General features: G+C 59.4%; 1 protein-coding gene across 6 annotated transcripts in view; it reads right to left on the bottom strand.

Annotated features, from left to right (window-relative positions):
• The window catches only part of LOC119962230 (natural resistance-associated macrophage protein 2-like), a 95471-nt gene extending 83033 nt beyond the window's left edge, over positions 1-12438 (bottom strand). The window contains exons 1-4 of one of the 6 annotated variants that reach the window (XM_038790212.1): positions 12365-12438; positions 12106-12189; positions 5327-5410; positions 2298-2381 (exon numbers count right to left, since the gene is read on the bottom strand). The gene's annotated coding sequence lies outside the window, so the exon portion shown is untranslated. The other 5 variants (XM_038790213.1, XM_038790214.1, XM_038790215.1 and 2 more) reach the window with 5 other exon arrangements.
• Between the last annotated feature and the right edge of the window lie 1493 nt (positions 12439-13931).

The raw sequence follows: 13931 nt of genomic DNA, 5'->3' as shown, positions 1-13931 counted from the left end.
ACCGTCCCCGTTACCGGGAGAGTATGTCAGCCCGGAGTCACCGTCCCCGTTACCGGGAGTCACCGTCCCCGTTACCGGGAGTCTGTCAGCCCGGAGTCACCGTCCCCGTTACCGGGAGTCACCGTCCCCGTTACCGGGAGTCTGTCAGCCCGGAGTCACCGTCCCCGTTACCGGGAGAGTCTGTCAGCCCGGAGTCACCGTCCCTGTTACCGGGAGTCACCGTCCCCGTTACCGGGAGTCTGTCAGCCCGGAGTCACCGTCCCCGTTACCGGGAGTCTGTCAGCCCGGAGTCACCGTCCCCGTTACCGGGAGTCTGTCAGCCCGGAGTCACCGTCCCCGTTACCGGGAGTCACCGTCCCCGTTACCGGGAGTCTGTCAGCCCGGAGTCACCGTCCCCGTTACCGGGAGTCACCGTCCCCGTTACCGGGAGTCTGTCAGCCCGGAGTCACCGTCTCCGTTACCGGGAGAGTCTGTCAGCCCGGAGTCACCGTCCCCGTTACCGGGAGTCTGTCAGCCCGGAGTCACCGTCCCCGTTACCGGGAGAGTCTGTCAGCCCGGAGTCACCGTCCCCGTTACCGGGAGTCTGTCAGCCCGGAGTCACCGTCTCCGTTACCGGGAGTCTGTCAGCCCGGAGTCACCGTCTCCGTTACCGGGAGAGTCTGTCAGCCCGGAGTCACCGTCCCCGTTACCGGGAGTCACCGTCCCCGTTACCGGGAGTCTGTCAGCCCGGAGTCACCGTCCCCGTTACCGGGAGTCTGTCAGCCCGGAGTCACCGTCTCCGTTACCGGGAGTCACCGTCCCCGTTACCGGGAGAGTCTGTCAGCCCGGAGTCACCGTCCCCGTTACCGGGAGTCTGTCAGCCCGGAGTCACCGTCCCCGTTACCGGGAGTCACCGTCCCCGTTACCGGGAGTCTGTCAGCCCAGAGTCACCGTCCCCGTTACCGGGAGTCTGTCAGCCCGGAGTCACCGTCCCCGTTACCGGGAGTCACCGTCTCCGTTACCGGGAGTCTGTCAGCCCGGAGTCACCGTCTCCGTTACCGGGAGTCTGTCAGCCCGGAGTCACCGTCCTCGTTACCGGGAGAGTCTGTCAGCCCGGAGTCACCGTCTCCGTTACCGGGAGAGTCTGTCAGCCCGGAGTCACCGTCCCCGTTACCGGGAGTCACCGTCTCCGTTACCGGGAGTCACCGTCCCCGTTACCAGGAGAGTCTGTCAGCCCGGAGTCACCGTCCCCGTTACCGGGAGAGTCTGTCAGCCCGGAGTCACCGTCTCCGTTACCGGGAGAGTCTGTCAGCCCGGAGTCACCGTCCCCGTTACCGGGAGAGTCTGTCAGCCCGGAGTCACCGTCTCCGTTACCGGGAGAGTCTGTCAGCCCGGAGTCACCGTCTCCGTTACCGGGAGAGTCTGTCAGTCCGGAGTCACCGTCCCCGTTACCGGGAGTCTGTCAGCCCGGCGTCACCGTCCCCGTTACCGGGAGTCTGTCAGCCCGCCGTCATTGTCTCCATTACCGGGAGTCACCGTCCCCGTTACCGGGAGTCTGTCAGCCCGGCGTCATTGTCTCCGTTACCGGGAGTCACCGTCCCCGTTACCGGGAGTCACCGTTACCGGGAGTCACCGTCCCCGTTACCGGGAGTCACCGTTGCCGGGAGTCACCGTCCCCGTTACCGGGAGTCTGTCAGCCCGGCGTCATTGTCTCCGTTACCGGGAGTCATCGTCCCCGTTACCGGGAGTCATCGACCCCGTTACCGGGAGTCACCGTCCCCGTTACCGGGGTGCCCGCGGATTGGGGTTCCATTCTCGACCCCCCCCCCCCCACTCACCCCAGCTTTTATGGGCAACGACCCCCCCCGAGCCCAAACGCTGGCACAGGCAACCTGGCACCTCGGCATCTTGGCACTACCAGCCTGCCACACTGACAGTGCCCATGCCATCAAATGGGCAAGTTTGAATCACGCCCAACGTGAGCGAGATCCTCCTCGCATCGCAACATCTCACGAGCTGGTCCATACGTTGCGAATCTCGGGAGATTGAATGGCCTCGTCCCAACATCAAGTCGGGTGTGATGGGGCCATTGAATCACCTCCTCTGTTTGCTGCTGGTTAACAAAGCCAATCCCACTGGAAGGGGGTAAACTCCTCACACGACCGGGGCACCCTGACCATCAATAGCGTCCGTGCTCTGATCGGCGTTATTTGTTTTGAAGACGCAGTAAAGTGGGGAACGTGAAATAGGTTCAACTGTATCAACAGTTTAGTGAAGGATGACTGAAGCTGAAATATTGGAGAGGAGATCAGCCTTACCGCTGTCGTTCTGCAGCCTCTCGTCCAGGGTCCAGGTGTGAAGCTTTGTCAGTCCAGCTCACAGTCGCACCACGGTCCAACTACCTGATTAATGTAAAATAGCAGAGCGTTAACTGAGGCAGAATGACAATCATTCGGTGACAATGAGGAAGTTGTGGTAAAATCACAGGACCTGTCCTGGCAGAAAGCTTGTTGATTCAGCCCTTGTTTCTCTGCCACCCAGACCTCACCACCCTGACCAAGCATCTATTAGCAATACCCTGTGGCACCGACACAGTCCTGTCCCGAGCGAGGAACCACACCGGGTTCAATCCAGAAGAGATGTCGATAAGAATTAGGAAATGCAAGGTCTGCTTGGGTTTATAGACAGGTTCAGACTTGAGTAACTCCTCATTTAACTCATATTTCCTCTCTATCCCTGGCAATAAGTGGCAGCATTGAAAAAGTGCTGCACTGTCAGAGGGTCAGTACTGAGGGAGTGCCGCACTGTCAGAGGGTCAGTACTGAGGGAGTGCCGCACTGTCAGAGGGTCAGTACTGAGGGAGAGCCGCACTGTCAGAGGGTCAGTACTGAGGGAGTGCTGCACTGTCAGAGGGTCAGTACTGAGGGAGTGCTGCACTGTCAGAGGGTCAGTACTGAGGGAGTGCCGCACTGTCAGAGGGTCAGTACTGAGGGAGTGCCGCACTTTCAGAGGGTCAGTACTGAGGGAATGCTGCACTGTCAGAGGGTCAGTACTGAGGGTTTGCCGCACTGTCAGAGGGTCAGTACTGAGGGAGTGCCGCACTGTCAGAGGGTCAGTACTGAGGGAGTGCTGCACTGTCAGAGGGTCAGTACTGAGGGAGTGCCGCACTGTCAGAGGGTCAGTACTGAGGGAGTGCCGCACTGTCAGAGGGTCAGTACTGAGGGAGTGCCGCACTGTCAGAGGGTCAGTACTGAGGGAGTGCCGCACTGTCTGAGGGTCAGTACTGAGGGTTTGCCGCACTGTCAGAGGGTCAGTACTGAGGGAGTGCCGCACTGTCAGAGGGTCAGTACTGAGGGAGTGCCGCACTGTCAGAGGGTCAGTACTGAGGGAGTGCTGCACTGTCAGAGGGTCAGTACTGAGGGAGTGCTGCACTGTCAGAGGGTCAGTACTGAGGGAGTGCCGCACTGTCAGAGGGTCAGTACTGAGGGAGTGCCGCACTGTCAGAGGGTCAGTACTGAGGGAGTGCCTCACTGTCAGAGGGTCAGTACTGAGGGAGTGCTGCACTGTCAGAGGGTCAGTACTGAGGGAGTGCCGCACTGTCAGAGGGTCAGTACTGAGGAAGTCAGTACTGACCCGGAGTCACCGTCCCCGTTACCGGGAGAGTCTGTCAGTCCGGAGCCACCGTCCCCGTTACCGGGAGAGTCTGTCAGTCCGGAGTTACCGTCCCCGTTACCGGGAGAGTCTGTCAGGGCGGAGTCACCGTCTCCGTTACCGGGAATCTGTCAGCCCTGAGTCACCGTCCCCGTTACCGGGAGTCTGTCAGCCCAGAGTCACCGTCCCCGTTACCGGGAGAGTCTGTCAGCCCGGAGTCACCGTCTCCGTTACCGGGAGTCACCGTCCCCGTTACCGGGAGACTGTCGGCCCGGAGTCACCGTCCCCGTTACCGGGAGTCACCGTCCCCGTTACCGGGAGAGTCTGTCAGCCCCGAGTCACCGTCCCCGTTACCGGGAGAGTCTGTCAGCCCGGAGTCACCGTCACCGTTACCGGGAGTCACCGTCCCCGTTACCGGGAGAGCCTGTCAGCCCGGAGTCACCGTCTCCGTTACCGGGAGAGTCTGTCAGCCCAGAGTCACCGTCCCCGTTACCGGGAGTCTGTCAGCCCGGAGTCACCGTCTCCGTTACCGGGAGAGTCTGTCAGCCCGGAGTCACCGTCCCCGTTACCGGGAGAGTCTGTCAGCCCGGAGTCACCGTCCCCGTTACCGGGAGTCTGTCAGCCCGGAGTCAACGTCCCCGTTACCGGGAGTCTGTCAGCCCGGAGTCACCGTCCCCGTTACCGGGAGAGTCTGTCAGCCCGGGGTCACCGTCCCCGTTACCGGGAGTCACCGTCTCCGTTACCGGGAGAGTCTGTCAGCCCGGAGTCACCGTCCCCGTTACCGGGTGTCACCGTCCCCGTTACCGGGAGTCTGTCAGCCCGGAGTCACCGTCCCCGTTACCGGGAGTCTGTCAGTCCGGAGTCACCGTCCCCGTTACCGGGAGAGTCTGTCAGCCCAGAGTCACCGTCCCCGTTACCGGAAGTCTGTCAGCCCGGAGTCACCGTCCCCGTTACCGGGAGTCACCGTCCCCGTTACCGGGAGTCTGTCAGCCCGGAGTCACCGTCCCCGTTACCGGGAGTCTGTCAGCCCGGAGTCACCGTCCCCGTTACCGGGAGAGTCTGTCAGCCCGGAGTCACCGTCACCGTTACCGGGAGTCTGTCAGCCCGGAGTCACCGTCCCCGTTACCGGGAGTCACCGTCCCCGTTACCGGGGTGCCCGCGGATTGGGGTTCCATTCTCGACCCCCTCCCCCCCCCCCCCCCCCCCCCCCACTCACCCCAGCTGTTATGGGCAACGACCCCCCCCCGAGCCCAAACGCTGGCACAGGCAACCTGGCACCTCGGCATCTTGGCACTACCAGCCTGCCACACTGACAGTGCCCATGCCATTAAATGGGCAAGTTTGAATCACGCCCAACGTGAGCGAGATCCTCCTCGCATCGCAACATCTCACGAGCTGGTCCATACGTTGCGAATCTCGGGAGATTGAATGGCCTCGTCCCAACATCAAGTCGGGTGTGATGGGGCCACTGAATCACCTCCTCTGTTTGCTGCTGGTTAACAAAGCCAATCCCACTGGAAGGGGGTAAACTCCTCACACGAAGGGGCACCCTGACCATCAATAGCGTCCGTGCCGCGATCGGCGTTATTTGTTTTGAAGACGCAGTAAAGTGGGGAACGTGAAATAGGTTCAACTGTATCAACAGTTTAGTGAAGGATGACTGAAGCTGAAATATTGGAGAGGAGATCAGCCTTACCGCTGTCGTTCTGCAGCCTCTCGTCCAGGGTCCAGGTGTGAAGCTTTGTCAGTCCAGCTCACAGTCGCACCACGGTCCAACTACCTGATTAATGTAAAATAGCAGAGCGTTAACTGAAGCAGAATGACAATCATTCGGTGACAATGAGGAAGTTGTGGTAAAATCACAGGACCTGTCCTGGCAGAAAGCTTGTTGATTCAGCCCTTGTTTCTCTGCCACCCAGACCTCACCACCCTGACCAAGCATCTATTAGCAATACCCTGTGGCACCGACACAGTCCTGTCCCGAGCGAGGAACCACACCGGGTTCAATCCAGAAGAGATGTCGATAAGAATTAGGAAATGCAAGGTCTGCTTGGGTTTATAGACAGGTTCAGACTTGAGTAACTCCTCATTTAACTCATATTTCCTCTCTATCCCTGGCAATAAGTGGCAGCATTGAAAAAGTGCTGCACTGTCAGAGGGTCAGTACTGAGGGAGTGCCGCACTGTCAGAGGGTCAGTACTGAGGGAGTGCCGCACTGTCAGAGGGTCAGTACTGAGGGAGTGCTGCACTGTCAGAGGGTCAGTACTGAGGGAGTGCCGCACTGTCAGAGGGTCAGTACTGAGGGAGTGCCGCACTGTCAGAGGGTCAGTACTGAGGGAGTGCTGCACTGTCAGAGGGTCAGTACTGAGGGAGTGCTGCACTGTCAGAGGGTCAGTACTGAGGGAGTGCCGCACTGTCAGAGGGTCAGTACTGAGGGAGTGCCGCACTTTCAGAGGGTCAGTACTGAGGGAGTGCCGCACTTTCAGAGGGTCAGTACTGAGGGAATGCTGCACTGTCAGAGGGTCAGTACTGAGGGTTTGCCGCACTGTCAGAGGGTCAGTACTGAGGGAGTGCCGCACTGTCAGAGGGTCAGTACTGAGGGAGTGCTGCACTGTCAGAGGGTCAGTACTGAGGGAGTGCTGCACTGTCAGAGGGTCAGTACTGAGGGAGTGCCGCACTGTCAGAGGGTCAGTACTGAGGGAGAGCCGCACTGTCAGAGGGTCAGTACTGAGGGAGTGCCGCACTGTCAGAGGGTCAGTACTGAGGGAGTGCCGCACTGTCAGAGGGTCAGTACTGAGGGAGTGCCGCACTGTCAGAGGGTCAGTACTGAGGGAGTGCTGTACTGTCAGAGGGTCAGTACTGAGGAAGTGCTGCACTGTCAGAGGGTCAGTACTGAGGGAGTGCTGCACTGTCAGAGGGTCAGTACTGAGGGAGTGCGGCACTGTCAGAGGGTCAGTACTGAGGGAGTGCTGCACTGTCAGAGGGTCAGTACTGAGGGAGTGCTGCACTGTCAGAGGGTCAGTACTGAGGGAGTGCCGCACTGTCAGAGGGTCAGTACTGAGGGAGTGCCGCACTGTCAGAGGGTCAGTACTGAGGGAGGGCTGCTCTGTCAGAGGGTCAGTACTGAGGGAATGCTGCACTGTCAGAGGGTTAGTACTGAGGGAGTGCTGTACTGTCAGAGGGTCAGTACTGAGGGAGTGCCGCACTGTCAGATTGTCAGTACTGAGGGAGTGCCGCACTTTCAGAGGGTCAGTACTGAGGGAATGCTGCACTGTCAGAGGGTCAGTACTGAGGGTTTGCCGCACTGTCAGAGGGTCAGTACTGAGGGAGTGCCGCACTGTCAGAGGGTCAGTACTGAGGGAGTGCCACACTGTCAGAGGGTCAGTACTGAGGGAGTGCCGCACTGACAGAGGGTCAGTACTGAGGGAGTGCTGCACTGTCAGGGGGTCAGTACTGAGGGAGTGCTGCACTGTCAGAGGGTGAGTACTGAGGGAGCGCTGCACTGTCAGAGGGTCAGTGCTGAGGGAGTGCCGCACTGTCAGAGGGTCAGTACTGAGGGAGTGCGGCACTGTCAGAGGGTCAGTACTGAGGGAGTGCTGCACTGTCAGAGGGTCAGTACTGACGGAGTGCCACACTGTCAGAGGGTTAGTACTGAGGGAGTGCCGCACTGTCAGAGGGTCAGTACTGAGGGAGTGCTGCACTGTCAGAGGGTCAGTACTGAGGGAGTGCCGCACTGTCAGAGGGTCAGTACTGAGGGAGTCCCACACTGTCAGAGGGTCAGTACTGAGGGAGTGCCGCACTGTCAGAGGGTCAGTACTGAGGGAGTGCCGCACTGTCAGAGGGTCAGTACTGAGGGAGTGCTGCACTGTCAGAGGGTCAGTACTGAGGGAGTGCTGCACTATCAGTGGGTGAGTACTGAGGGAGCACTGCACTGTCAGAGGGTCAGTACTGAGGGAGTGCCGCACTGTCAGAGGGTCAGTACTGAGGGAGTGCGGCACTGTCAGAGGGTCAGTACTGAGGGAGTGCTGCACTATCAGTGGGTGAGTACTGAGGGAGCGCTGCACTGTCAGAGGGTCAGTACTGAGGGAGTGCCGCACTGTCAGAGGGTCAGTACTGAGGGAGTGCTGCACTGTCAGAGGGTCAGTGCTGAGGGAGTGCTGCACTGTCAGAGGGTCAGTACTGAAGGAGTGCCGCACTGTCAGAGGGTCATTACTGAGCGGGTGCTGCACTGTCAGAGGGTCAGTACTGAGGGAGTGCGGCACTGTCAGAGGGTCAGTACTGAGGGAGTGCGGCACTGTCAGAGGGTCAGTACTGAGGGAGTGCTGCACTGTCAGAGGGTCAGTACTGAGGGAGTGCCTCACTGTCAGAGGGTCAGTACTGAGGGAGTGCCGCACTGTCAGAGAGTCAGTACTGAGGGAGTGCTGCACTGTCAGAGGGTCAGTACTGAGGGAGTGCCGCACTGTCAGAGGGTCAGTACTGAGGGAGTGCCACACTGTCAGAGGGTCAGTACTGAGGGAGTGTTGCACTGTCAGAGGGTCAGTACTGAGGGAGTGCCGCACTGTCAGAGGGTCAGTACTGAGGGAGTGCCGCACTGTCAGAGGGTCAGTACTGAGGGAGTGCCGCACTGTCAGAGGGTCAGCACTGAGGGAGCCCTGCACTGTCAGAGGGTCAGTACTGAGGGAGTGCTGCACTGTCAGAGGGTCAGTACTGAGGGAGTGCTGCACTGTCAGAGGGTCAGTACTGAGGGAGGGCCGCACTGTCAGAGGGTTAGTACTGAGGGAGTGCCGCACTGTCAGAGGGTCAGTACTGAGGGAGTGCTGCACTGTCAGAGGGTCAGTACTGAGGGAGTGCCGCACTGTCAGAGGGTCAGTACTGAGGGAGTGCCGCACTGTCAGAGGGTCAGTACTGAGGGAGAGCCACACAGTCAGAGGGTCAGTACTGAGGGAGTGCCGCACTGTCAGAGGGTCAGTACTGAGGGAGTGCCGCACTGTCAGAGGGTCAGTACTGAGGGAGTGCTGCACTGTCAGAGGGTCAGTACTGAGGGAATGCCGCACTGTCAGAGGTTCAGTACTGAGGGAGTGCCGCACTGTCAGAGGGTCAGTACTGAGGGAGTGCTGCACTGTCAGAGGGTCAGTACTGAGGGAGTGCCTCACTGTCAGAGGGTCAGTACTGAGGGAGCGCTGCACTGTCAGAGGGTCAGTACTGAGGGAGTGCCGCACTGTCAGAGGGTCAGTTCTGAGGGAGTGCCGCACTGTCAGAGTGTCAGTACTGAGGGATCGCTGCACTGTCAGAGGGTCAGTACTGAGGGAGTGCCGCACTGTCAGAGGGTCAGTACTGAGGGAGTGCTGCACTGTCAGAGGGTCAGTACTGAGGGAGTGCTGCACTATCAGTGGGTGAGTACTGAGGGAGCACTGCACTGTCAGAGGGTCAGTACTGAGGGAGTGCCGCACTGTCAGAGGGTCAGTACTGAGGGAGTGCGGCACTGTCAGAGGGTCAGTACTGAGGGAGTGCTGCACTATCAGTGGGTGAGTACTGAGGGAGCGCTGCACTGTCAGAGGGTCAGTACTGAGGGAGTGCCGCACTGTCAGAGGGTCAGTACTGAGGGAGTGCTGCACTGTCAGAGGGTCAGTGCTGAGGGAGTGCTGCACTGTCAGAGGGTCAGTACTGAAGGAGTGCCGCACTGTCAGAGGGTCATTACTGAGCGGGTGCTGCACTGTCAGAGGGTCAGTACTGAGGGAGTGCGGCACTGTCAGAGGGTCAGTACTGAGGGAGTGCGGCACTGTCAGAGGGTCAGTACTGAGGGAGTGCTGCACTGTCAGAGGGTCAGTACTGAGGGAGTGCCTCACTGTCAGAGGGTCAGTACTGAGGGAGTGCCGCACTTTCAGAGAGTCAGTACTGAGGGAGTGCTGCACTGTCAGAGGGTCAGTACTGAGGGAGTGCCGCACTGTCAGAGGGTCAGTACTGAGGGAGTGCCACACTGTCAGAGGGTCAGTACTGAGGGAGTGTTGCACTGTCAGAGGGTCAGTACTGAGGGAGTGCCGCACTGTCAGAGGGTCAGTACTGAGGGAGTGCCGCACTGTCAGAGGGTCAGTACTGAGGGAGTGCCGCACTGTCAGAGGGTCAGTACTGAGGGAGCCCTGCACTGTCAGAGGGTCAGTACTGAGGGAGTGCTGCACTGTCAGAGGGTCAGTACTGAGGGAGTGCTGCACTGTCAGAGGGTCAGTACTGAGGGAGGGCCGCACTGTCAGAGGGTTAGTACTGAGGGAGTGCCGCACTGTCAGAGGGTCAGTACTGAGGGAGTGCTGCACTGTCAGAGGGTCAGTACTGAGGGAGTGCCGCACTGTCAGAGGGTCAGTACTGAGGGAGTGCCGCACTGTCAGAGGGTCAGTACTGAGGGAGAGCCACACAGTCAGAGGGTCAGTACTGAGGGAGTGCCGCACTGTCAGAGGGTCAGTACTGAGGGAGTGCCGCACTGTCAGAGGGTCAGTACTGAGGGAGTGCTGCACTGTCAGAGGGTCAGTACTGAGGGAATGCCGCACTGTCAGAGGTTCAGTACTGAGGGAGTGCCGCACTGTCAGAGGGTCAGTACTGAGGGAGTGCTGCACTGTCAGAGGGTCAGTACTGAGGGAGTGCCTCACTGTCAGAGGGTCAGTACTGAGGGAGCGCTGCACTGTCAGAGGGTCAGTACTGAGGGAGTGCCGCACTGTCAGAGGGTCAGTTCTGAGGGAGTGCCGCACTGTCAGAGGGTCAGTACTGAGGGAGTGCCTCACTGTCAGAGGGTCAGTACTGAGGGAGTGCTGCACTGTCAGAGTGTCAGTACTGAGGGAGTGCTGCACTGTCAGAGGGTCAGTACTGAGGGAGTGCCACACTGTCAGAGGGTCAGTTCTGAGGGAGTGCCTCACTGTCAGAGGGTCAGTACTGAGGGAGTGCTGCACTGTCAGAGGGTCAGTACTGAGGAAGTCAGTACCGACCCGGAGTCACCGTCCCCGTTACCGGGAGAGTCTGTCAGTCCGGAGTCACCGTCCCCGTTACCGGGAGAGTCTGTCAGGGCGGAGTCACCGTCTCCGTTACCGGGAGTCTGTCAGCCCTGAGTCACCGTCCCCGTTACCGGGAGTCTGTCAGCCCAGAGTCACCGTCCCCGTTACCGGGAGAGTCTGTCAGCCCGGAGTCACCGTCTCCGTTACCGGGAGTCACCGTCCCCGTTACCGGGAGTCTGTCGGCCCGGAGTCACCGTCCCCGTTACCGGGAGTCACCGTCCCCGTTACCGGGAGAGTCTGTCAGTCCGGAGTCACCGTCCCCGTTACCGGGAGAGTCTGTCAGCCCGGAGTCACCGTCCCCGTTACCGGGAGAGTCTGTCAGCCCGGCGTCACCGTCCCCGTTACCGGGAGTGACCGTCTCCGTTACCGGGTGAGTCTGTCAGCCCGGAGTCACCGTCTCCGTTACCGGGAGTCTGTCAGCCCGGAGTCACCGTCCCCGTTACCGGGAGTCTGTCAGCCCGGAGTCAACGTCCCCGTTACCGGGAGTCTGTCAGCCCGGAGTCACCGTCCCCGTTACCGGGAGAGTCTGTCAGCCCGGGGTCACCGTCCCCGTTACCGGGAGTCACCGTCTCCGTTACCGGGAGAGTCTGTCAGCCCGGAGTCACCGTCCCCGTTACCGGGTGTCACCGTCCCCGTTACCGGGAGTCTGTCAGCCCGGAGTCACCGTCACCGTTACCGGGAGTCTGTCAGCCCGGAGTCACCGTCCCCGTTACCGGGAGAGTCTGTCAGCCCGGAGTCACCGTCCCCGTTACCGGGAGAGTCTGTCAGCCCGGAGTCACCGTCCCCGTTACCGGGAGAGTCTGTCAGCCCGGAGTCACCGTCCCCGTTACCGGGAGTCACCGTCCCCGTTACCGGGAGTCACCGTCCCCGTTACCGGGAGTCACCGTCCCCGTTACCGGGGTGCCCGCGGATTGGGGTTCCATTCTCGACCCCCCCCCCCCCCCCCCCCCCCCACTCACCCCAGCTGTTATGGGCAACGACCCCCCCCGAGCCCAAACGCTGGCACAGGCAACCTGGCACCTCGGCATCTTGGCACTACCAGCCTGCCACACTGACAGTGCCCATGCCATCAAATGGGCAAGTTTGAATCACGCCCAACGTGAGCGAGATCCTCCTCGCATCGCAACATCTCACGAGCTGGTCCATACGTTGCGAATCTCGGGAGATTGAATGGCCTCGTCCCAACATCAAGTCGGGTGTGATGGGGCCACTGAATCACCTCCTCTGTTTGCTGCTGGTTAACAAAGCCAATCCCACTGGAAGGGGGTAAACTCCTCACACGAAGGGGCACCCTGACCATCAATAGCGTCCGTGCTCTGATCGGCGTTATTTGTTTTGAAGACGCAGTAAAGTGGGGAACGTGAAATAGGTTCAACTGTATCAACAGTTTAGTGAAGGATGACTGAAGCTGAAATATTGGAGAGGAGATCAGCCTTACCGCTGTCGTTCTGCAGCCTCTCGTCCAGGGTCCAGGTGTGAAGCTTTGTCAGTCCAGCTCACAGTCGCACCACGGTCCAACTACCTGATTAATGTAAAATAGCAGAGCGTTAACTGAGGCAGAATGACAATCATTCGGTGACAATGAGGAAGTTGTGGTAAAATCACAGGACCTGTCCTGGCAGAAAGCTTGTTGATTCAGCCCTTGTTTCTCTGCCACCCAGACCTCACCACCCTGACCAAGCATCTATTAGCAATACCCTGTGGCACCGACACAGTCCTGTCCCGAGCGAGGAACCACACCGGGTTCAATCCAGAAGAGATGTCGATAAGAATTAGGAAATGCAAGGTCTGCTTGGGTTTATAGACAGGTTCAGACATGAGAAACTCCTCATTTAACTCATATTTCCTCTCTATCCCTGGCAATAAGTGGCAGCATTGAAAAAGTGCTGCACTGTCAGAGGGACAGTACTGAGGGAGCGCTGCACTGTCAGAGGGTCAGTACTGAGGGAGTGCCGCACTGTCAGAGGGTCAGTACTGAGGGAGCGCTGCACTGTCAGAGGGTCAGTACTGAGAGAGAGCCGCACTGTCAGAGGGTCAGTACTGAGGGAGTGCCGCACTGTCAGAGGGTCAGTACTGAGGGAGTGCTGCACTGTCAGAGGATCAGTACTGAGGGAGTGCCGCACTGTCTGAGGGTCAGTACTGAGGGAATGCCGCACTGTCAGAGGGTCAGTACTGAGGGAGTGCTGCACTGTCAGAGGGTCAGTACTGAGGGAGTGCCGCACTGTCAGAGGGTCAGTACTGAGGGAGTGCTGCACTGTCAGAGGATCAGTACTGAGGGAGTGCTGCACTGTCAGAGGGTCAGTACTGAGGGAGTGCCGCACTGTCAGAGGGTCAGTACTGAGGGAGTGCCGCACTGTCTGAGGGTCAGTACTGAGGGAATGCCGCACTGTCAGAGGGTCAGTACTGAGGGAGTGCTGCACTGTCAGAGGGTCAGTACTGAGGGAGTGCTGTACTGTCAGAGGGTCAGTACTGAGGGAGTGCCGCACTGTCAGAGGGTCAGTACTGAGGGAGTGCTGCACTGTCAGAGGGTCAGTACTGAGGGAGTGCTGCACTGTCAGAGGGTCAGTACTGAGGGAGTGCCGCACTGTCAGAGGGTCAGTACTGAGGGAGTGCCGCACTGTCAGAGGGTCAGTACTGAGGGAGTGCTGCACTGTCAGAGGGTCAGTACTGAGGGAGTGCCGCACTTTCAGAGGGTCAGTACTGAGGGAATGCTGCACTGTCAGAGGGTCAGTACTGAGGGTTTGCCGCACTGTCAGAGGGTCAGTACTGAGGGAGTGCCGCACTGTCAGAGGGTCAGTACTGAGTGAGTGCCACACTGTCAGAGGGTCAGTACTGAGGGAGTGCCGCACTGACAGAGGGTCAGTACTGAGGGAGTGCTGCACTGTCAGGGGGTCAGTACTGAGGGAGTGCTGCACTGTCAGAGGGTCAGTACTGAGGGAGTGCCGCACTGTCAGAGGGTCAGTACTGAGGGAGCGCTGCACTGTCAGAGGGTCAGTGCTGAGGGAGTGCCGCACTGTCAGAGGGTCAGTACTGAGGGAGTGCCGCACTGTCAGAGGGTCAGTACTGAGGGAGTGCTGCACTGTCAGAGGGTCAGTACTGAGGGAGTGCCACACTGTCAGAGTGTTAGTACTGAGGGAGTGCCGCACTGTCAGAGGGTCAGTACTGAGGGAGTGCTGCACTGTCAGAGGGTCAGTACTGAGGGAGTGCCGCACTGTCAGAGGGTCAGTACTGAGGGAGTCCCACACTGTCAGAGGGTCAGTACTG

This window comes from Scyliorhinus canicula, chromosome 2 (genome assembly GCF_902713615.1).
Source record: "Scyliorhinus canicula chromosome 2, sScyCan1.1, whole genome shotgun sequence".
NCBI lineage: Eukaryota > Metazoa > Chordata > Chondrichthyes > Carcharhiniformes > Scyliorhinidae > Scyliorhinus > Scyliorhinus canicula.
Note: the sequence above shows the minus strand (reverse complement) of the source record. Positions and strands in the feature narration are given on the sequence as shown.